Consider the following 24,068-nt stretch of genomic DNA (forward strand, 5'->3'; position numbering starts at 1 on the left):
AGTGGGGTGGGGGAGAGGGAAAGGGAAGGTTTATGTAGATACAGGTTACATATGAGAAATATAAGTGATTATAATGCGTTAAAACACATTGTTGAGATTTTCTGAGACAGCTTGAAACTCTTGATTATGTGAGTTCAGTAATCACACAGTCATGCTATTAAACTCTTATTTCCCCCCCCAAAATGATCAACTTTGAAATCTCCAGGAGAATATCCTAGGAAGTTGAAGTGATCTGATATTATTTTGTGGAAAATGAAAGCTCCGCTTCTTTGCTATGCCTCAAACAAATTTATTATCGGAAAAGGTGCTATCAAACTCCTTATGATATCTACTCTCTGTTAGGGCCAGAATCTGCACTAGAGCTCCAGATTATTTATTTATTTAACAACCATTCAATCCACTTTTTTTCTTATTTCTTTTTCATTCTCTTCTTACATAAGTGTGTGTGTGTGTGTGTGTGTGTGTGTGTGTGTGTGTAAAGAAGGGCAGGAGATATAAAAATTTTTTGATTGTGGCATAACATTTGTTTTTCCCCAAACACCTTCACTCTGCTAAACAAATAATTCCCACAACACTGTCAAACTATTTACTAAGTCTGCCATTCTTCCTTTCACCCATCCCCTCCCACTTATGACTATATGACTGTAGCCTTGTTGCTTGTATCCTAACAATTTTTATTGACTGTTTCATAGTATGATTTGATTGCTTATTGTACCCTATGACTATTATTAAGTGTTGTACCATATGATTCTTGACTCTTGACGAATGTATCTTTTCTTTTATGTACGCTGAGAGCATATGCACCAAGACAAATTCCTTGTGTGTCCATTCACACTTGGCCAATAAAGAATTCTTTCTTTCTTTCTTTCTTTCTTTCTTTCTTTCTTTCTTTCTTTCTTTCTTTCTTTCTTTCTTTCTTTCTTTCTTTCTTTCTTTCTTTCTTTCTTTCTTTCTTTCTTTCTATCTATCTATCTATCTATCATCTATCTATCTATCTATTTCTTGTCTCAGAGTATCTCCCCTCATATACATAGGGAGATATGGCAAAGCAGAATCTGAGCTAAAACAAAGCAAAAATAGGGAAGAGAAAAATGAATATTGACCAAAAAAGGATGAAATAAAATATCTGCTTCTAGTAACACCCCAACAGGAACACCCCAAAAGTTTGTGAATAGGATGCTGAGGGAATTGTCTGATTCATTAATGTAAGATCCACCATCCAATTTAAGCTCAAGGCAGCTGTTAGACCAAATCTAGGAAGTTTTAGTATCTGAATATGTTATTAATCAGCTTCTGAGATTCCCCCATCAGGACGTTATATTACTTGCAATCAAAATGTTTCCAGGCAAGCATGTTTGGATTTACATTAATAAAAGATGAGAAAATCAAATTGTTAGTCCCTAAAATGGGCATCTATAGCCTAAAGTATGAATAGACAATATTGACAGAGCTATATGTCCTGATAGTCTTTAAAAGAAAAAAAAATCACATACACTGATTCTTTGGAAAACAGCCATTTTTGTTTCTTTTTTGTAAACAACCTTAATTTGTGCAGTTTCTCATTTTACTTTCATAAAGTAAAAAGGGCGTTTTAAACAGCACAAGAGAACAGTGTTATATCAGGGCAAGTTGACACTAAAAGGGATATTTTTGCATAAATACATAATTGTCTTGCATACCAGGCTCAAGTTAAAAATTCCTATATGCTCTGGAGTGCTTGGTTTTTTGCTGCTGCCACATGTAGCAATTTGGCAGCTAGGCATATTTATATCAATATTCAGGGTCTAATACCCATGTGCAACTGCTACAGTAGCAACAGCAATAGCACTTAGACTTATATACTGCCTCACAAATGCTTTACAGCCCTCTCTAAGTGGTTTACAGAGTCAACATATTGCCCCCAACAATCTGGGTTCTCATTTTAGAGATCTCGGAAGGATGGAAGGCTGAATCAATCTTGAGCCTGGTGAGATTCGAACTGCCAAATTGCAGGCAGATGGCAGTCAGCAGAAGTAGCCTGCAGTACTGCATTCTAACCAGTGCGCCACTGCGGCTCACAGTAAGTGACTGGGTATGCCCATGGCTCCTAGTACTACCATCTGTTACAACTGGCCAGCAATGGTGTCTTATTAAAGACAACATACCATATTTCCTTCTTATTTTTCTTATTATTTCCTTCGAATATTTTTTGAAATAAGTATTGAAAGTTCAGGTTCTAACTCTGCACCCATTTTAAAATTCTATGATGGAGGCTGGTTGATTGCATTAACAAAGCCACTTTGTTAACTTTGAAGGCAACCTGTGCAAAGCAAAGACAGTTCTAGTACAGGTATAGATTTTAGGGTTGTGATCCCCCCCCAGGCTTGTTTGGATTCTCTGTGTGGAATTTAGCTATGAGGCGATCAGCTTGGATGTTTCTATTCTTTACCCAAGATGCCTCTGATAAGGGATAACCCTTCCACTTGATTAGTTATTGGAGCTGTCTCCTGGGCCACCTTGACTTGAGTCGAGGATTTGTTGCATCTCATAATGGGTTTGCCCCCGCTATGACCACTGGGTTTGGAGGCTCATGGGGTAGTGGTCTCAGGGTTGATGTTTTGAGATAAAATTGACAACAAATAAACAATTTATAGCAAAATCATGGAAGAAACCCGAAGGTGTCATTAAATTCTTTATTGTACAGTTAACAGTGAATCCTTTCATGACATCATTTTCTCTTTTAGCATATGAAAGAATGAATGCAAGGGATGCAGATTCATGATCTGGGTGACAAGGTGACATTTGGCTGTGCTCATGATTAATTGCAAAGGATCTGAGTATTTATTACTTTTTATGCTTCATGAGAAAAGGCAGAGGTGTCTGCAGGAGGCATCACAAAGGGTAGATGACAAAAAATGGAATCTCTGACCCCTGTATACAGGTGTTATGACATTCTATGCACCTACCAGAGAGGAAGGGCTTGTATCACAATGATACTATACTGATAAAACTCTGAACCAGCAGATTTATCTGAAAATGGTGTATATGATGATATGGGGGTTAATATGTGTTTCAAAATGCAACACACTGAGTGTCTGTCCTTCATGTCTTCCTTAAATTATGCCCATGCCTGTCTAGGATGAAAAACTACTCTTGCCTTTTTGAATCTGACAACTTGTGGAGGAACAAAAGTAATGTCATTATACTTTGCATAAATATACCTAAAGTTCTGCTTAGGACTTCTGAAAGAGACATCTGCCCTTAAAGATTGTTGGCAGAATTTTGCAGGCAGTCTGTACATGAATATTACAAATGAATACAGTGACATTTTGGTCTATGCTATTGTGAAAAATTGGAACTCAGTCTCCTACTTCATTGTACTGCTAGATCCATCTATCATAGTCCTTTTAAATGGCAACTCTCAGGGCCTGATTGACATGGGATAGATTTCCTGCCATGAAGTTCTGAGGTCAATCAATCACTTGCTTGAAGTTGACCTCAGATGGTGAAAATGTGTACCTGTGGGTATTCTTCAATAAGAATATAGAATTCATTATCTTTCAGAAGCAACACAAGCTGAAGATATGGTGCAGTCTTGCAAAAAAGCCAACAGTTATAACACCTTGGCATTTTACATTATTTCATATCATGAAGGACTTTGTGTGACTGAGTTATTTTGTACTTGAAGTTCTAATCAGCAGTGACCTGTCAAGTATAAGGTCTTACCTGCAAATCCTCATAGCCTGTGTTTTTAATCATTTCAAAAGATAGTGAGATGGTGATATCAGAACACCAGCATTGGTTGGTGCATATTTGCATTCCTTTTCCAGTCATTCTCATAAGTTTTAGAGGTTCGTCATAGACAGCAGTAAAATGAAATAGAAGACTCCACAGGGACAACTTATGCCCTTCAAGATCCTGTTTCGGTTGCTTCTGACTGAATATGGAAACATGATCTGCTGCTTTTTTGAGGCAAGATTCATGAAAATTGAGCCATAGGACCAAATACAGGTTTAATATAATTTTTAAGCCAAAAGCACCAATAAATCTCACCTATATCCTGTCAAGAAGGTGACAGTTCCATACTGGTTGCATTGTTGCTTTGTCTATTATGGCTTGGTTTCTAAAATAATAAGTGCAGGTCCTGCTTCCCTTTGTCCATCTCTATTCTAAAACACAGTTAAGTCTATTTCCATAAGGAATTCCTAGAGATTGTTTTATCAGTATTCAGTTTTCAGACTATTTTTGAATTCTAAGAACCTCAGAATTGCTCTTTAGCTGTGATTCCCACATTGTCAGTCAGTTCAGCAGTTATAAAAGCAAGGTGTTGTTGTTTTTACCAAGGCTTTAGACCCTTTTTTCCCTGACAACTTAAACCAAAATATAGCCTGATTTTAACTGAACCTCTGAAGTGCTGCAGAAGCTATATGGGAGTTATAGTGTAGTATTACAAGAACCAGAAGACATTGGAAATATTTATGCAGTGTGATTTCTAATAATGCCTAATAATTTGGGATAACCTGGCTTGCAATAGTATTAAATGTATCAATTATTTTCTAGTGTGGAGACTCAAATTGATATAATGGTTAAAACATCAGGCTAAAAAAACCAGGAGAATGTGAGTTCTAGTCCTGGATTAAGTACAAAGCCAACTGGATGACCTCTCTTGCTTTTAGAAAGAGGCAACGTCAAATCACTTCTGAGAAACCTTTCCAAGAAAACTGCCAGGACTTCTAGACAGTTGCCAGGAGACAACACTGTCTCAAAAACAAAAAATTAAAAATACTTCATCTTACTTTTCCAAGAGCAGATAACATATATTAGAATAATTCCTATTTGAAAAAAGGCTATGTGAAGGAGAATCCTGGAAAACGGAATTCTTTCCCCTTTCTTTCAGAATTGAGCATTTGCATTCTGTGATATTGGCGGGGTGGGGAAGAATACATTGAATGTTACCATATCCATGATCTCTATCTTGAAAATGCAAAAGTTTATTAGTACCAGTACAATGAATTATCACACATAATTATTTACCTACTTTATATTTATATTTATATGTAAGCTGGATTGGCATGATTGCATGTAATGTTCTTGCTTCATTAATGGATCCTTTTGCTTATACTTAGAATATGGACTAATGGTTACTGGAAGGCAATTATACTATCAATCCTAATCTTCCTATTAATTACACAACTTGTTATTACATATGCCATTTTGATTCTAGGATTCTTGCTCAAAAAAAATAAAACCTCATAGGTAAATATTTTACTTCATTGACTACTATAATTATATCTGAAAAGGTTGAGATACCAGGGCTTTTGCTTTATGAAATCTTTTGAAGTTCGTTCTGATTTGGAAATATTTATCAGTTGTGTGTAGATAATATTGTAGTGCTATGGATGAGTTGGGAAAGGAGACAAACTTTAATAGCAGTCTGGAAAACAATTACTTCAGAATGCAAAAACCTAGCTGTTTATGGATATTATGTGCCAGAAGCATATGGCTTAATTAGTTTGGGAATCCCATTGGTTCCCAATTAGTTTCTGTTAAACTTTTAAAACTTGTTATGCTAAATCCTTATACAATATAGGTCCAGCATAGTTGATAAAGTGCTTTCTCCTATAGGTATTTCCCCAGTGATTCTCCCACATGGCTAAGTAATGAATGCATTAGCATCTGAAAGCCTGAGAAAGCCTGAGAATTGCCAACCAGCTAGACAGGCTGATCATCTGGCTGGAATTTAAAAAAAACAAAAACAACTGGGCACTTTTCCCATCAGCCAGCTAATCAGACTGATTAGCTGACTGTAATGAAACAGATGACTGGTTTCTTGTTACAAATGGCAATAAAAAATCATATTCTAAGGGCCATCTGGCTAGTGGGAAAACTTGATGACACACCCATAGATCTGAGGATACGAAGTCATGAACTAGTTAGTCTTAAGCTCAGGATAGGAAAATTAGTGTTCTTAAAATGTTGTGGATTATTATAACTCTCATAATCCCATGCCATTACTCACACTGGATGAGAAAGGTAGCAATTAAAAACAGTCAAATCTGGAGAACACAAGGCTACATTAAGAAAAGGGTGCTAAGAGAAAAGCACCCTTCCTGCTTTTAAAAATTATGGAGGACCTCTTTCGTTTGAATGGGTTATATTTATTGATATTTACTGTATTAAAAATTAAAATTGACATGTTCACTGGCACTATCATTTCTCATGATTATTTGATGGAATTTCAACTTTCTTTCAATTTTGCATTAACCTCTTCCTTATTTTTTTTTTTTTTTTTTTTTTTTTTTTTTTTTTTTTTTTTTTTTTTTTTTATTTTAAAAAAAATAGGAAAAAGCAATATGGGGGGGGGGGGGGGGGGGGGGGCCCGGGGGGCCGGGGCGGTACTATAAGAAACACTGTGAGATGGGGAACCTCTGCAATATGGGAGACAATGGATTTCTGTCCACAATCCATACTGTGTTGCAAGAATATTGTTATGGGACTGAAATAAATAAAGAATAACTCTCTGAATTCAGTTCTTCTAAATAGATCAGAACAAACTGTACCATAAGTAGGGCATAGGAAACCTGGTTATTATGGTTACACTTTCATTTTTAATATTGAACTTTGTCTTAAAGGCATACTTGCATTGAAATGAGCTTATAAACTCATTACAAAAATACATTATAATTTTTAATAAAATGTATGTGAATATAAAATATACTACCTATCTGTTAGTTATTCCTCAAATACAGGAGATTCTTGGGTGATACTCCTAATATACAGGATAAAAGAATCCCCCATTGCAGAAGACTTGGTAAGAGGACCATTATTGTGCTTCTTGTAGAGAGACACACTGGAATTGAGTAAAATAAAATATTTTAGGCAACAGATGTGTTCTTCCAAGGAAAGATTCGGGGTTTCCTATTGGATTGTGTGTCTAGTTTGTACCAGACAATGAAGCAGGCAGCAAGTCCCAGAATGGCATATACATTGCTTTTCTGTCATACATGTCTGATAGCCATTGATCAGTACTGTAAGTCACTGGGGAGAAATCAAGCCTCTAGGATATCTTTGGCATATTTTACAATCTACTTTACAAGTGCTGGGTTAAAATAGATATTGAACTTATAGAAGCCGGCAGCCTACATTCCCTTCTGCCTCATTAGCAGGATGACTCGCATGAATGTTCAAGTGGAATTGGATGGCTTGACAAAGCAAGTCCTTAAAATTTTTCAGCTGTTTCAGGAACAGTAGAGTAACTGTGTTGGGAAGGATGGTTGAAAAATACTAGTATATAGACAAGTTTAAGAAGTATGTCTTAATAAGACCTGAATGCTGCTAGTGAAAAATGATGGAGTGTTATTGAGCAAAGGCAGATACTTTCCTTTTTTAATTGTCATCACAAGTTTTCATCTCAACCCCAAAGGAAAGGGGGGTAGTAGAAGAATACCTTAACACTCTGTGACACTATTATAAAAATAAAAGCATTGTTTTATCCAAAGCTGTAAGCAGACATTAACAAATGGGAGTAAGACTTCTGGCCCTATTATGAGGTAGGGGGCAGTGATCCACTGCTGTCCATTTGCTCTTCAACAAAGCTGCCGCTATGTACAACAATGAAAATTTTTAGCATCACAGCTAGTGGCACTCATAAAAGAGAAGTTAATTAGGATACTGCTGATAATTTTAGCCTGGTGACAATTTTAAATCCTTATTGAGAGACTCCCTTTGGACACTTTGGAAATAAACATCATTTAGTTGTAGAAAATAGTTCCTAGGTATAAGTCTCATTAACCGGGTGTGATTGTTAAGGGGGAGGGGGGGGAGAAAGATGGAAAGAAATAAGTTGTAATGCATATGATCAATCCTGAAGGGTTTCAGTATGCTTATGTGAGCCCAAAATTGGCACTGATCCTCCTTCTTGTTTCTCTGCCACTCATTTACTGTCTTGAATAGTCTTTTGAAGACTTTCTAAGCAGTCATTTGTTACTTTCCTAATCTATTTGAGAGGTTTTGAACTTTGCTCCTGAGGTCCTATTGAAAGTGTACCAACAATGGAAATGGCCTGAAATGTTTGTGTTTATGAAGAAGAGTTGAAAAAAAGGAGGAAGAGTATTGGAGTAAGGAGGCTAAGCAACAAAATATCCTGAACAAAGAAATTGTTGATATCCTATGACACAAAAACTGCAAGGAAATAAAAGGAGACATAAAAATGTTACTAATTGATAAATCATTCAGATTTTAGCTCCAGAAACTTAAAATCAAACCAAAATTACAGGACTACATTATAGTCCAAAACTTTGTTTCTTGCAGTGGGATCCTGGGATCCTTGCAAATAAGAAATAGAGACATTCCCTTCTTCCACCACTTGCAACTGGTATGGGAAGATATGCTATCCCCAACCTGTAGTTAACATTGAGTTTTCAGAGCAATCATCATTAGCATACTTGCCCTGTATATATTTATCCAATCTCTTTTCAAAGCTATCCAGGTTAGTTTTCATCACCTCATCTGTGATGCATGTAGAAGTGATTTTTTTGTGGGGGAGGTCTATTTTAATTATTTTTTCAATCAGCTTCATTGGACAGAGAGGTCTAATACAATGAAGTGATGAAGATGCTCATCAGGAAGAGGGAGACCCAGGTTCTAGTCTTTGGCTAACCACTGATGGTCATTGAATGACTTAAGGCGAATCATTGTCTTTCAAGCAACTCAGGATTGTTGTAGGAAAAAAGAGGAGGATGGAATGCTATATATGAACAGAAGACATGATGTAAATCAAATAAATAAATACATTGGGTTGCCCCCTTTATTCTGTTTTGAGAAACAAACTCCCCTTTGACTTCCTCTATTCTATGCACACTTTATATACCTCAATCATGTCTCCTCTCAGCCATCTTTTTCCAAGATAAAGTCCAAATATACTAGCCTTTTCCCCTGGGGAAAATGTCCATTGATCATTCTGGTTGTGTTTTTTCATTTTACCCAGTTCTTTTCTGTTCTTTCTAAGCAGGGCATTCAGAACTATTCCAGATGCAATCATGTGCAGATATAGTATAGATTTGGGTAAGAACATTGTACTATTTGGATTTTTACTTTTAATACTTTTCCTAATCAAGTCTGACTTGCAATTTACCATTTTCACAACTACCAAACACCAAGTTGACATCTTCACTATGTCCCCAATATCTTTTTTCTAGTGGGTTACACACAGGTCAGCTTGATAAATACTGCGTACTAAGTTAGACTTTTTTTTACACAAAATGCTTCATGTTACCTAGTTAAATTGAACTACATTTGCCATTCAATTGACCGTTTATCTAATTTAAAGAGGCCCTTTGGAAGTTCTTCACATCACTTTTGGTTTTTATTATCCTGAATAGTTCAGAATTACCTACAAAATCAAGATTGCTTATGGACAAATTAAAACCACAAGTTAAGGGGTCTCCAGTTCTTTATGTCTTCCTTTGAAGAAAATTACCCATGTATTTCAGTAAGGGTTGAAACTGATAGGGAGAGTTCATTAGTTCTAGATAGAACGCTTATGAAAACCTACCCCAACTATCTCCTAAAGCAAAACTGGCTTCTATTGACTCAGAAAGAATGGAAGAAGAGGCTGGGAGGTTAAATGCTGGAGCACACATATAAAAGGTTCGGAATTATTTCCTTTGCTATGGCTAACCAACATGAAGGGCTTAGTGTAATTGGCTTTGAGAGTCTTCTGCTAAGATTAGTTAAATTCTGAATAAGATGTCTACTGAACAATGATTAACTACTTAATTCTGATGTGAACCTTGATGCTCCCATGTTCTATTTTCTAAAAACTTAGCAAGCCATAAGTAATCTGGACAATTCTATTTTCCTAATTATCAAAATAGAAAATTGTAAAGAAAGATGTAAAATATTAATTACACCGATGGCCACCCAGGAATGCTTAGTTTACAAATGTTTTCTGTTAACTTGAACTTTCCTAATCATGATGATACCAAAATTATGAAATGTGCATAACAGTGTCACAGTGCAAGGTCTGCCTTTTCATACTTGTGCTGCATGGGCAATTATATAAGGCATAGAATGGCATTACAACATTGCAGCACACATTATATTATTGGCCCTTTGTTTCCCTGTGCAAACACCTGTGTCTTTGGGAAATCTGTACAAAGGAGGAAAATTGGGAGCTCCCATTGTCCAACAATATTTTTATTAACTAGAAGACTATTCTTGAAAGGTGTATAAGAGAGAAGAGTATCTCCAGGGCTATATAAATATTGCATTTTATATTTGCATTTACAGAGGGGAAATGCATCTTCCAGGTGTTGTATAATTAGGAGAATAAATTGAATACTGTTTTACATAAACTTATATTTACAAAAATTCTCATGCAGGCACTATGTAAGTAGGATAATGAATGGGGAACAGTTTTACACAGGACTATGTTCTTCAAAGGGGTTCTCAAAGCTCTATGCAACAGTGGAACATAATGAACATGGCACTATGGCAATGAAGGAATCAAGCTGTCATTCTCTGAGACGCTAGCTTTCTTTTTTGCATGGAATTTTTCATGGAGGATATTCAAATGGAAAAAATCTCAACAGGGGCACATTTAACTGATTTCATGCTGGTGATTATGTGTTGCTCCTCTTATAGATGGCCTCTGTGCCATTTAAGGCCTCGTTATAAACCAAAACAAGCAAGTTTGATTGCAGCATATTTGATCTGGTTGAAACCTTTGTCCTTGAATAAAAGTTTATCAAGGTTCTTTCTGAATTCTCCATGAATATAGTAGCCTCCGTTTCATATTTAAACACAGATGCTTCCTTTGCATTTTCTGACCAAAGTTTGTAAAACAGACTCAGCAAACTATAATGAGGAAAATGACATTTCCACTTTGAGATCAACCCAGAGGAAAGCAAAAGAAGAAGAAAAAAGAAGTTATAAAAGAGAGCTGGAAAGATCTGTTGTAACAACAAACTGTGACAAAAATGTTCCCTGGGATTTAATCTCCTGTTGTAGGAGCAGAAATGAATCAATCAGAGGATGGGAAAGTTTCCTAGGGACTGTGAGAAGGCTGCTAACAAGCACAGGTAAGAAAGCAGGTTGACTTGAACTTTTGCAATGCCAGTTCTGCTAATTGCATCTTCTGCAAATGCTGAACAATGCAATTTTTTTAAAAAAAAAATCCTTTGGGGGTAGGAATTTTAAACTGCTTTATTCCCCGCCCCCAAATGAAATATGCATGTTCTTTGTTCCCATCTTGCTCCTGTGGCAGCAGCAAGACAATGTAATCTATGCCTTGGAAATGAGGAGTGTAATTAACACCTCTCCTTAGTCTCAGACACAAAAGGGATAGCTAAAATGAACAGCATTCAGAATAGAGCTAAGCACATCTCTCTGGCAATTAGAGCTTTATTAGAGCTCTGCGTTCATGATTCTCACCCATGCGGCCTCTTAAACTAATGCACACAGCGTCACGTGAACGCTAATAACTCTTCCTAAACAGGGTCTCCCAGCCATGCATCTGCCACTGACTCAGAGGGATTTCTGAACAGGAAAGATCTCATATTGCTGTCCAGAGCCTTCTGGTAACACCCAGGCCAGGAGAAAGCAGCTGTTACTTTGTGCAAGGTACAGCCTCTGGTCAGCTAAATTTTTAGAGGCTGTTGAGTATGTAAGACCATTGGATGGTGCACAAGACAGTAGTCCTGGACTAAGTATAATATAAACTATAACACAGCTAAAAGAGATCTGACATAATATTTTTTTATTTTTTATTTTGGCAGGAGATGCAACCAGATGCTCAAACTCAGCATTAAGGGACTGATGTGACAAAAAGATGCAGTTGATATTGCATTCACTGTGATTATTCCTAATTAATCTGCTTATGAAGAATATCTTGCTCTGCTTCAATGTTTGTTTTCATGTCAGTTTCATGACAAAATTTGAATTTATGGCATGGCATAGGTTTTTCCTCCAGTGACAACTTTTTCTACTGTTACAAAATGAGGAGCACAGGGCAGTGTTTTTCTTTATTAAGCAATGAGCCAGCCACTTTTCTTGAAACACAGTCTAGCATATCATCTGTATTTTTCTTGGAAGGGACAGATCTGACCAAATATGATTGACTTTTGTCTCAATTTACACCCTCACAAAGAAGATTATAATGATGGATCTCCAAAATACAATTTCAAAAAAGCCAATTATGATCTCATAGATGCCGACCTATCATCTCTTGATTGCCACATTCTGTTCTCTAATTGTAATACTACAGAAGACCATTATAATGCATTCTTACCTGAACTTGAAAGAGTCATTAAACTATATGTACCATTAGTAACCCTTTAAAAAAAACAAATTACCCATAGCAATAAGGAAACTTCATTAAAAAAAAAAATCACTATAGCTACGTAGCAAACTTTAAAAACTGATACAACACCTTATGCCGACAGATAAAGGCAGAATGCACAATTTATTACTGCAAGCAAGAGGAAAACCTCCTACGTACAAAATCTACCTGCACCTTCTACAATTTTGTAAACACCGAATTTAAAGACTCAGGAACCATCCCACCTCTAAAGGGACCAAATGGGAAAGACTGCAGCAATGAAGCTGTTAAGGCCAACCTCTTCAACACATTCTTCAGTTCAGTCTTTGTAAACAGTAATGGCTCATGCCCCACATTTCCTAGTCGTACCACAACTAACTGCTATGAACTACTACATATTCTTTATAGAAGATAATGTAGAAAAGGCACTACGAAACCTAAAACCATCCCTATCTGTTGGCCCCGATGGATTATGTGCATACTTCTTAAAAAAGCTTTCCTCTGCCATAGCAGAACCCCTAAGCATTATATATGATATATCATTTAAAACCAGCTCCTTACCGACGGGAGCTACAGTCATCCCTATCTTCAAAAAAGGTGACCCCAGCCTGGTTGAAAACTACAGACCAATCTCACTGTGTTGTGTCACGTGCAAAGTCATGGAATCAATCATTAACAAATTCATCACCCTCCACTTAGAGTCAAACAACCTACTCTCCAAAAAACAATTTGGTTTCAGGAAAAAGTTGTCCTGCAATCTACAACTCCTACACTGCAAAAACATATGGACTACTCTGCTTGACCAGGGTAAAGCAATAGATGCAATTTACATAGACATCTGCAAAGCCTTTGATTCAGTGCTACATGACAAACTACTGTTAAAACTAAACTCTTACGGTATTTCCGGATCCCTTCATAAGTGGATTACTGCATTCCTGTCAAGCAGGCAACAAATAGTAAAAATAGGGAGCACTATATCAAATCCTGCTCCAGTTAACAGTGGTGTCCCCCAAGGCAGTGTTCAAGGACCCACTCTTTATTCTCTATATAAATGACCTTTACAATCACCTTATAAGCAACTGCGTCCTCTCCACAGACACAGATGATGTAAAACTATTCAACACCACCGACAATGCTACTGTTCTTCAAAGTGACCTTGATTATGTGTCTGAATGGCCAAATATTTGGCAACTCTAAATCTCGACCAACAAATACTCTGTCCTACACATTGGTAAAAAAAATCAGTACACCAAATACAAGCTAGGCGGATATGACCTCGTTGATGACCCTCACTCTGTCAAGGACCTTGGAGTACTCATATATAGTGATCTAAGCGCTAGAGGTCACTGTAACAGCAGTGCCAAAAAGGCATTAAGAGTTGTAAATCTAATCTTACAAAGCTTCTCCTCTGAAAATATTGAATTGCTAAATAGGACATACAAAACCTTTGCTAGACTCGAATACAGCTCATCTGTCTGGAATCTGCACTGTATATCGGACATTAATACAATTGAGCGAGTCCAGAAGTATTTCACGAGAAGACAATCCTCTGCTCGCAACAGAATACTCTATATCACCAGGCTTGAAATTTTGGGCTTGGACAATCTTGAACTATGCTGCCTATGGTTGGACTTAAGCGTAGTACACAAAATTATCTGCTACAATGTTCTACCAGTCAATGACTACTTCAGCTTCAACCGCAACAATACAAGAGCATACAGCAGATACAAACTCCATGTTAACTGCTCCAAACTTGATTGCAGAAAGTATGATTTCAGCAACAGAGTGGTCAATGCCTGGAATGTACTATCTGACTCCGTTGTTATATCCTCAAAACCCCACTCCTTTAACCTCAAACTATCCACTATTGACCTCATCCCATTCTTAAGAAGTCTGTAAGAGGTCTGTGCATAAGTGCACCATCGTGCCTCCCGTCCGTGTCCTATTGTCCCATTTATTCGTTACCTATTTCCTGTATTCTTACTCATGTTTACACTGTTATGTCTGGGAGGACGGGCGTAATAACGGAGACGAGACCTCGGATAGTAACTTCAACTCTTTAATAGTGACTTCAGATCAGAGCAATGAGCCTGGCAGCAGCAGCTCCTTTTATAGAGCTGGCTGCTGCCGAAGCATCCAATGACAACGATTTAAGCTTGCCGCGCTTGGAGTGTCCAATCGCGGCAGCTTGTTAACCAGCCAATAGGATCAGCCCGGAGCGACCAATCACGACTCGCTGTTGACGGACCAATCAGGTTTGCAGGATTACGAACCTGCTAGTCCGGAACATACACTTATATCTATTATCTTGTAAGCAATTGACAAATCAAATCAAATAAATAAATAAATATACTTTGGACATATCCAGTGTAGAGTGTTCTAACAGGCAATAGCTTAACTCTAAGCATTTGAATAGTTCTTTATTTCTAAATAACGCAGCCTGTCCACTGCAGTGTTCCATTGTTTTGAGTGCAAATAAAGTATTTAAAGTATGCCTGAGTCATTGTGTATGAGTTGGGCAGCCATATAAATTTGTTTAATAAAGAACTAAATAAACAAATAAACAAATTAGTGGGAACATGGCCCAGGGCCTTCACTGCACCAGTGCATTGTAGAATGACTTCTTTTGTCTTTCCAGTAAATGGTCAGAGTTTTATTTTATCTTTGGACCAGTCATAAATGAATATGAGGTTTTATTCTCTATATTTGAACGTTTTGGTTTTTATAGGCATTGTAGAAAAAGTGTTTTGCTAGTCGATGTTGGCAAAAAAAACCCAAAAGGAATCTGGTAATATTCCTTCCAAATTTTTACTTTTTGATGTCTTTTGGGTTGTACATTCTAAAATAATATTTCATTATATTGTTTTACTTGTTTTTGTTATACTTAAAAAAGACAAACATGCAGTATCATAGCAAAATATTATCACAATGCATCCAAGTAACCTGAACTAGCTTTATTAGTTGTGATGTATTTATACAAAGAATGCATCAAATTAAAACAGGACAAGTATCTTTAGTTTGTCGTAAAGCATAGGTGAAATCTGATTGTCTTGTTAGTGTAGGACATGCCTTGATCACTTCCTGTCTGGATTTCTGCAATGCGCTCTACATGGGGCTGCCTGTGAAGACCACCCAAAAATTTTAACAAGCCCAGAATGTGGCAGCATGTTTTAATTTTTGATTGGAAGCCTCCCAGAATTTGTTGTAAGATGGTGGTTACATCAAATTATTTAAAATAAATAAAGCAATAAAATAAAATAGGACTACAAAAATTGGGGCTTGAAAAGTCATTTACATTGGAAAATGCAGATAAAGGTGAATACTGACTTCCTAAATCAGTTTTTTTTTTTAAGCGGCAGTCCTTATGAGCTTCTGGGCATAATCTCAGAGTTGGTGATGCAATTCCCAAGGTTTCTAGTCTTGGTTAACTTCAGTCTCCATGATATTTTTTTTGTACTTATAGAACCTGAGAGTTTCAAACCTGTAGTTTGAACCCTATTACCTGTGCCTTGATTCCTGAGGTTTCTTTAGATAGCTAGGAAGAGTATGAATGTTATTCTGTTATTGTGTTATTGTGAATGACAAGATTCAGGAGGCCATCCAAAGTTCTTTTGAGAGTAGATTGTTATGCCATCTGTCCTAAAAGAGTCAGTGGTGTGCCCTCTTTCAATCTGTATTTCATACTTTTGGGGCAACTCTTAAGGATGGTTGAAAACCTTTTCTAGGTCCCTTCCAGTCTGGATTCAATCTTAGTCATGGGACAGAAATGACATTATTCACACTGATATATTAAACTCTGAGACTTTAATAGTAGGATTTATCCTTTGTCCAATTAAAAGTGGTTTAATATGTAGGAATTAAAATAAATAACAAAGATTCTTTTTCACCTCCACATGTACAACTTATATGAGACTATCTAAAGACGTGTGCTATCTACAGTGTCCATCTGTTCCTGGCCTGGGATTAATGTGGTTCTTTTTTAATGTGTGGATTTTGTAAACTACCCAGAGTCTTCTGGAGTAGACAGCCATATCAAATCTAATAAATTAAATTAATTACATTACAGAGGTGTGATTGTTCTTTCATTATTTCTGCTGAAGCTGTCAGTGTATAGTATAGTATATATTATCAGTTCAAAAGGGCTTGTTCTCAGAGTAAAATTCATCGTTGCCAGCTATTTTGGACTGTCTCTGATTGCAAAAGAAAAAAAAGAAAATGAAAAAGAAAGAACTCTTAAACAGACAACCAGGTCCTTTGTGTTACTTTTCCTTATTTTCTCTCTGATTTAGGCATACTCGCTTTAAAGAGAGCTTAAGTGTGCTTTCTACTTTAATAATGGCTGCAAACACAAAACCCTGAAGTGGCTCCCACTGAAACTCTATGCAGGCCTCCTTTAGGACTAAAAGCAAACACTCACTTTTGTGCACATACTGTGCTGTAGTGCTGCTTCTCTTGAAAGCTGCTCTCTGTAATACACTGTTTGATTATGATAACAGATAGGAACAGTGATTTGGAGAGGAAGTTTAAAGAGCCCAAGTTTGAACTCACAGAAGGACAAATGATCGAGTTCACTGTCTGATTATTAAAACCTGTCCAACATCTCAGCAAGGGATTTATGGTATACTTAGTCAAATGAGCAACCATTGGAGAAGGATGTGTGGGCTTTGGGAGAAGGTACTTGATTAAGGTGTGCCAATAGACCCCATGCAATCACTTACTATGCATACTACTTAAACATGAATGCCTGTTTGCTAAAACATTCTTTTTGGGTACACTATATGGTTCTTAAATACCAGAAAAAAATATTTTTCCCAGCCTGAAGGAGTACAAAAGCAGGACCTGAGCCGAACATAAACAGGCCACCCCATGGAATATATTCAGACACCTGAAATTTCAGACTCTTCAGGGGAAACAGCTTACAAATTTAGCCAAGTTATTTCCAATAAGGAACATGAAATTCTTGTTCAGATGGATTTTCAGAAAGTGATTTTAATTGTCTGTTCTATGCAGCTGCTCAAGATATGCTCACTTTATGAATTGGTGACTGCGTTCAAAATATTTCCATTTAAGTATCTTTGTTTTATGCTTTGTTGTTAGAGATGGATAGAAATCCATCCATCCCACTCTAAGACATCTTCAGGGACCTTGTTATCATGCTACACTTCTTGTTATACTGCAAAGTTATCTGTTTTGTTACTCAAGCTGTATCACAGTTTTCCTTATGTATGCCAAATTTCCTTGAACAAGTAACAAAAAAGCCAATTTTTGCTGCCAAATTTCAGGGGCACAACACAATGGCTGCTAGCAATAGCTAGTAAAACCTTTCTAGGAAAATTGTAAAGAGATACAAAACATATGGTTACTCAAGTATATATATGCAAGAATGAATGGATTTCTTTCTAGAAATCTTTCTATCTTTCTTTCTATCTGCACTCCAGATAGATCTGTGGTGGTCTCAAGAATTTTTATCTTTTGTGGATTAAAAAATAAATATATATTTAAAATTATCAGTTGATTTTATTTTACAACATAGATATTTTTTCTGAATTCATACTGCAGAAATAAAACAGTGATAATGGAGCAAATCCTCAATCACATTTGGTTATCTCCTGTATTGACTACTGCAATAACCTCTACATGAAGCTATCCTTAAAGGGTATCCATAGAAGCTGCAGCTGATGCAGAATGCATAACTATGACAAGTTCTGGCCACTCCTAGAGTTGCACATACAACATTTCTGCTATCTGAGCTGCATTGGGTTCCAGTTTACTTTTGGGTCCAATTCAAAGTGCTGGCTCTCTTTAAAGCATTTCATAGCATTGGATTACATGAGAAACTATCTCATCCCTATTTTTTTGACTCATCCCACACAGCTAGCAGGAGGTATGTTGCAGACCTCATTGGTTATATAGTTTTGGTTGGCAGATTCTGGGAAGAGAGTCACCTCTGCCTTTGTCCCTACCCTGTGGAACAGCTTGTCCCCAGAGGTGAGGTAGGCCGACACTCTCCTGGCCTTTCAAAAGAATGCCAAGACTGGCTCTGTCAGTTGGCATGGTAGGTGGGTTTTAGAATTGCATGCAACCTGTAGGAGGGCTGGTGATGCTTTTAACTTTATGTATATATGAATATGTGTGTATGTGTATGTGTGTGGGTATATATTTGTTTTCTTAACTTTTCGTGGGTACTTACATGTATGGTATTCAGCTTTGTTCGGGTATTTTCCCATGTCATTATAGTTGTGCTTTTAAAGTTGTAGCAACGTTTCAGCAGAATCTCATCTGCCACCATCAGGCTTCTGTATTGTGTTCGTCTGTGAGTCAGACTTTTACAGTTGTTTCAGTTTTAAATTTGGGGCTAGCCTACTGCTGTGCCAGAATGGTTTTTTCTTCATCCTGATTGGTTGGGTGTCTTGGTCTGTGTTTATTGGTCTTGGAGTTTGCTGTGTTCCGCTTGGCTGGTGTTTCTAATATCTTCTGTCTGTTTTGTAGCTTTTTTTGTCTTGATTGGCTGGCAACATTGTGTTTCCTGTATTGGACGCTTTTAGTGTGGCTTGGCTTCGAGTAAACAGACGGCTATCATTTATTAGGAAGCTAGGTTTCACCTGGGTGCCTGGTTGGGGTGTGTTTGAGCTGGAGGTATCAGGGGGAGTCTGTTTGTGCCCAGGTGTTTGGCTGGCTTGTGGTGTGGAGATTTTTTTTGTTTGAGAGTGTAGGCTTCCAGATAATTGACAGTCTGGTGGAGTCATCTCTTCTATTCATGCTTTCAGGTCTTTTTTCAATCTCTATGGCTTCTCTGATAATTCTGTGGCTGGGGTTTTCTGTAGTGGCTAGGGTTGTGATGCCATTGAAGTTGATGCTATGACCTGTTGCTTTCATGTGTTGGACTAGTGAGGAAGTGTGTTCCAGCTTTTTTACTGCATTTTTGTGTTCATCTAGGCGGGTACTTAATCTTCTATTGGTCTGTCCAATGTATGTGGCCGGGCATGATGCACAGGGGACTTCGTATATGCCTTGGTTTTCCAGGTCAATTTTATCTTTGAGGTTTCTTAGGATGGCTGCTATTTTTCTGTCTGTTTTGAAGGAAGTCTTGATGTGATGCCTGTGTAGTATCTTACTGATTTTGTCTGTAGTGCCTCTTATGTAGGGCAGGACAGCTGTTCCATAGGTCTGTTCATCTTCTAGGTCTCCATTATGTCTCAGTGTGTTTTTGTGGATCAAGCCAGTGATGTTGCTTTTGTGGAAGCCGTTGGCGGTCAGTACTTTAGTCAGGGTGCATAGTTCAGTCTTTATGTGTGTCTTGTCTGCCAGACTTTTGGTTCTGGCGATTAGTGTTTTGGCCATGGAGTTTATCTGTGCTGGGTGGTGGGACTGGCCGTTGAGGTAGCGATTGGTGTGTGTTTTCTTCTGGTATATGGTGTGTCTTAGTGTGTCATCTGTTTTTTTGTAGATTAGTACATCTAGGAATGGTAGTTGTTTGTTTGTTTCTGTTTCCATGGTGAATTTGATTTTGGGGTGTGTGCTGTTTAGGTGTGTTAGGAAATTGTTTAGGTTTTCTTTTCCATGGGGCCAAATCACAAATGTGTCATCAATGTATCTTAACCATAGTTTGGGTTTGTGGGTGGCATTAGCTAGGGCTCTGGATTTGAATTCTTCCATGAACAGGTTTGCAATGACGGGTGACAGTGGTGATCCCATAGGGGCTCCTTCAATTTGCTTGTATCTTTGTCCTTTGTATATAAAATAGTTGTTGGTTAAGCAGTGTTCTGTTAGTTCTATGAGGTGTTTGGGTGTTTGGAATTTATTTTTGATGATTTCGAGAGTTTATTTTATCAGGACTTGAGAACCAGAACCAAACGCCTGGCAGACAAGACACACATAAAGACTGAACTATGCACCCTGACTAAAGTATTGATAGCCAACGGCTTCCACAAAAGCAAAATCACTGGTTTTTTTCTTCATCCTGATTGGTTGGGAGTCTTGGTCTGTGTTTATTGGTCTTGAAATTTGCTGTGTTCTGCTTGATTGGTGTTTCTAATATCTTCTGTCTGTTTTGTGGCTTTTTTTGTCTTGATTGGCTAGCAACATTGTGTTCCTGTATCAGAGAAGCCATAGAGATTGAAAAAAAACCTGAAAGCATGAATAGAAGAGATTATTCCACCAGACTGTCAATTATTTGGAAGCCTGCACTCACAAACAAAAAAATCTCCACATCACAAGCCAGGCAAACACCTGGGCACAAACAGATCCCCCCTGATACCTCCAGCTCAAACACACCCCAACCAGGCACCCAGATGAAACCTAGCTTCCTAATAAATGATAGCTGTCCATTTACTCGGAGCCAAGCTGCACTAAAAGCGTCCAATACAGGAACACAATGTTGCCAGCCAATCAAGACAAAAAAAGCCACAAAACAGACAGAAGATATTAGAAACACCAGTCAAGCAGAACACAGCAAATTCCAAGACCAATAAACACAGACCAAGACTCCCAACATATCAGGATGAAGAAAAAACCATTTTGGCACAGCAGTAGACTAGCACCAAATTTAAAACAGAAACGGCTGTGAAAGTCTGACTCACAGATGAACACAATACAGAAGCCTGATGATGGCAGATGAGATTCTGCCGAAACGTTGCCACAACTTTAAAAGCACAACTATAATGACGTGGGAAAATATCCGAACAAAGCTGAATACCATACATGTAAGTACCCGTGAAAACTTAAGAAAACATCTATCTATCTATCTATCTATATCTATATCTATATCTATATCTATATCTATATCTATATCTATATCTATATCTATATCTATATCTATATCTATATCTATATCTATATCTATATCTATATCTATATCTATATCTATATCTATATATCTAGAACTAGAACTAGAACTAGAACTATATCTATCTGTCTGTCTGTCTGTCTGTCTGTCTGTCTATCTATCTATATATATGTAGATCTTATCTATATAAGATTTTACACGGGAAAAGACCCGAACACACCTAGACTTACATATCTGTACCCGTGAAAATCTATGAAACACACACACACACACACACACACACACACACACACACACACACACACATTTGTTTAATTTTTTAAAAAATTTTTTTAAATATGATTGCATGATTTTATTTGTAAATCCCCCAGAGGCATGCAGATGAGATGGGCAGTATAGAAATTTGATAAACAAATATTTCAAAACCTGCTTTCAAAATCTACCAGTGGCATTAGCTGCATTTGCAAAACTTTCTTTTTGGAAAGTCCTAAACTTGTAGATACGTTGCAAAGCAATGGGAGTTTTTAATTAAAGAAAGCTATTGAATTGCCTTGTTATGTGCTAGGGCACCAAATTCTAATCAAATTGCATAATCATATTTCTTAATTATTTTATTCTTAGCAGAGGAGGAAAGATAAGAAAGTCTCAATAGACAACACAAGAACTTGTAGGAGACGATGGACAGATCTAGCTCACATCTTAAATTTCAGGTCAGCCTGCATTTGTCCTAAAAATCTTCCTTGGGTCTCCTGGAAGGGACAAATGAGCAGATGAATATTTTCAAATGTATTATTCCTTCAGGAAGTTATCCCTTAGAGAAGTTAAGCCTCCATTCAAGGAAATAGAGTGGGAGTACAACTAGGTACACTTAGATTAGCTTTCAGGGCTATGACCAATCCAGAGGGTTGAGGGATTTCAGTTCCATGAAGTAATAATGCTACAAGTTTTATTTTAAGAAACAATGTTGGGTCTGCAGTTAAAGCCACTTTTTTCTGACAGGTAACTTGAAAAAAAACATATAGAACTTTGCTTTTATAAATGACATCTGCTGCGAGGAATGGTTGATGAAGCTGATGAAACTTGCAGAGTTGGATAAATTGAGGTCTTTGATTATAGAAAAGACCACCTCTATACTTATGGCTGACTGAAAACTCCTTATAGACTTTTTGCATGAAACAGAAAAATACTTACCAATTTGTACTTTAGATCAGTGGTCCCCAACCTTTTTTGTACCAGGGACCGGTTTCAAGCAGAAAATTTTTGCAAGGACCGGGTTGGGGAGAGAAGAGAAGGAGGCTTCGCTCTCTCGCTGCTCCACCAGCCCAGGAAGAAACTGCTTCAAAGAAGCGGGAGCTTTTCCTGTCGCCGCAGCTATTCCGAAGCGCCGTTTCACACCCCACCCCACCCGCGCGCTTCAATCCACAGTGTCCCGTTCTGCCTGCCTGCCTGCCTGCCTTAGTTTCTGGTTGTTTGGGAGCAGCTTTGGCTGAGAATAATAACTATTCGCCTCTTTTACTCAGCCGAAGCTGTTCCGATTCAACCATTAACGAAGGCAGGCAGGCAGGCAGAACGAGCACTGGGTTGAACCCCAGCAGCGCGTGGCAGGCGGGCAGATGGGGTGGGGTGGGGAGAAACGGGTGCTTCGGAGGCGCTGCGGCGACAGGAAAGCCCCCGCTTCTTTGAAGCAGTTTCTTCCTGGGCTGGTGGAGGAGCGAGAGCGACTGAGAGAGCTGACCCAGAGAGAAGGACAGGCTTCGGTTGCTTCCTCCCTCCCCTTCTTTCATTTGTGTCCTTGATCCCCGATCCCAGCAGCATTCACCGAAGGTGAAGAAAGCCGCCATTTTTTTTAAAAAAAATTCTTTGTGGCCCGGTAGAGAGTGCTCCACGGCCCGGTACCGGTCCACGGCCCGGTGGTTGGGGACCCCTGCTTTAGATGAGTAGAAAAAATGGATAATAGAAAAAAATAAAGATTTTGTAATCATGGAGTAAGATGATTTTATAATTATACTTCTATTTGCTGCAAAAGAAATGGGAAGCTTTTTTCTATATCTTTTTATTCTTTCTGAATTATTTCTCTTTCTCTCCCTTTGTTCTCTTTATTCTTCATTAGTTGCTGTTAGTTTTTATGTTGTTTTTCAATTATACACACACATACAGTATCCATATATATATATATATATATATATATATATATATATATATATATATATATATATATATATATATATATATATATATATATATGTATGTGTTTGTGTGCATGTATATACAATGTGTGTGTGTGTATGTGTGTGTGTGAAGGTCACCTTTTCCCCACCAATAGTTTTGAATATGTGTTTTTATTACCAATTTTCAACCACATGGATTAACTCCATTATAAGAAAACAGGACACCAAGTTACCAATTGGCAGTAATGTGTTTTGTTACAGCACTATCTAGGAATCTAGATTTCATTTATGCTGAAATGTCTTGTGCTCAAAACCGTGTTATAATTAATTGCAAGATCATTTTAATCAATAATCCCAAGGGAGACCAGAAATCTCTGTAACCCAAAAAATAAGAATGATCCCATCAGCGCACAGCAGCAAATTATATATATCATATATATTCCAGGATCTTTTGAGAAAAAACTATTGCTACTGACATTTGTAAACATATCATTTATTAAAAAGTTAAATGAGAGTCATTAAATCAATTAGGAAAACCTTATTTTCCATCTACCATCTCATCTCTTTGTGTCTTTAAAAATTCCATGTTCTAACCAAATATTGCTAAGAAAAGAAATTGAATAACAATATTTATACCTGGTACAGGCATTTAAAAATAATTAGTAATTAATTAATTACTCACCTTTGCTAATTGCCCATATCATTATTTATTTGAAGTATTGCATACTATCATTCCATTATGTATTCAGGATGGCTTAAAAACAAAACAGTGCAACATATTTCAAACAATACTAAAAAAACATAATACAGAATAAAA

Source organism: Notechis scutatus, chromosome 3 (genome assembly GCF_049901735.1).
Source record: "Notechis scutatus isolate UNSWTSFEM ecotype Mainland chromosome 3, rNotScu1.2, whole genome shotgun sequence".
Taxonomy (NCBI): Eukaryota; Metazoa; Chordata; class Lepidosauria; order Squamata; family Elapidae; genus Notechis; species Notechis scutatus.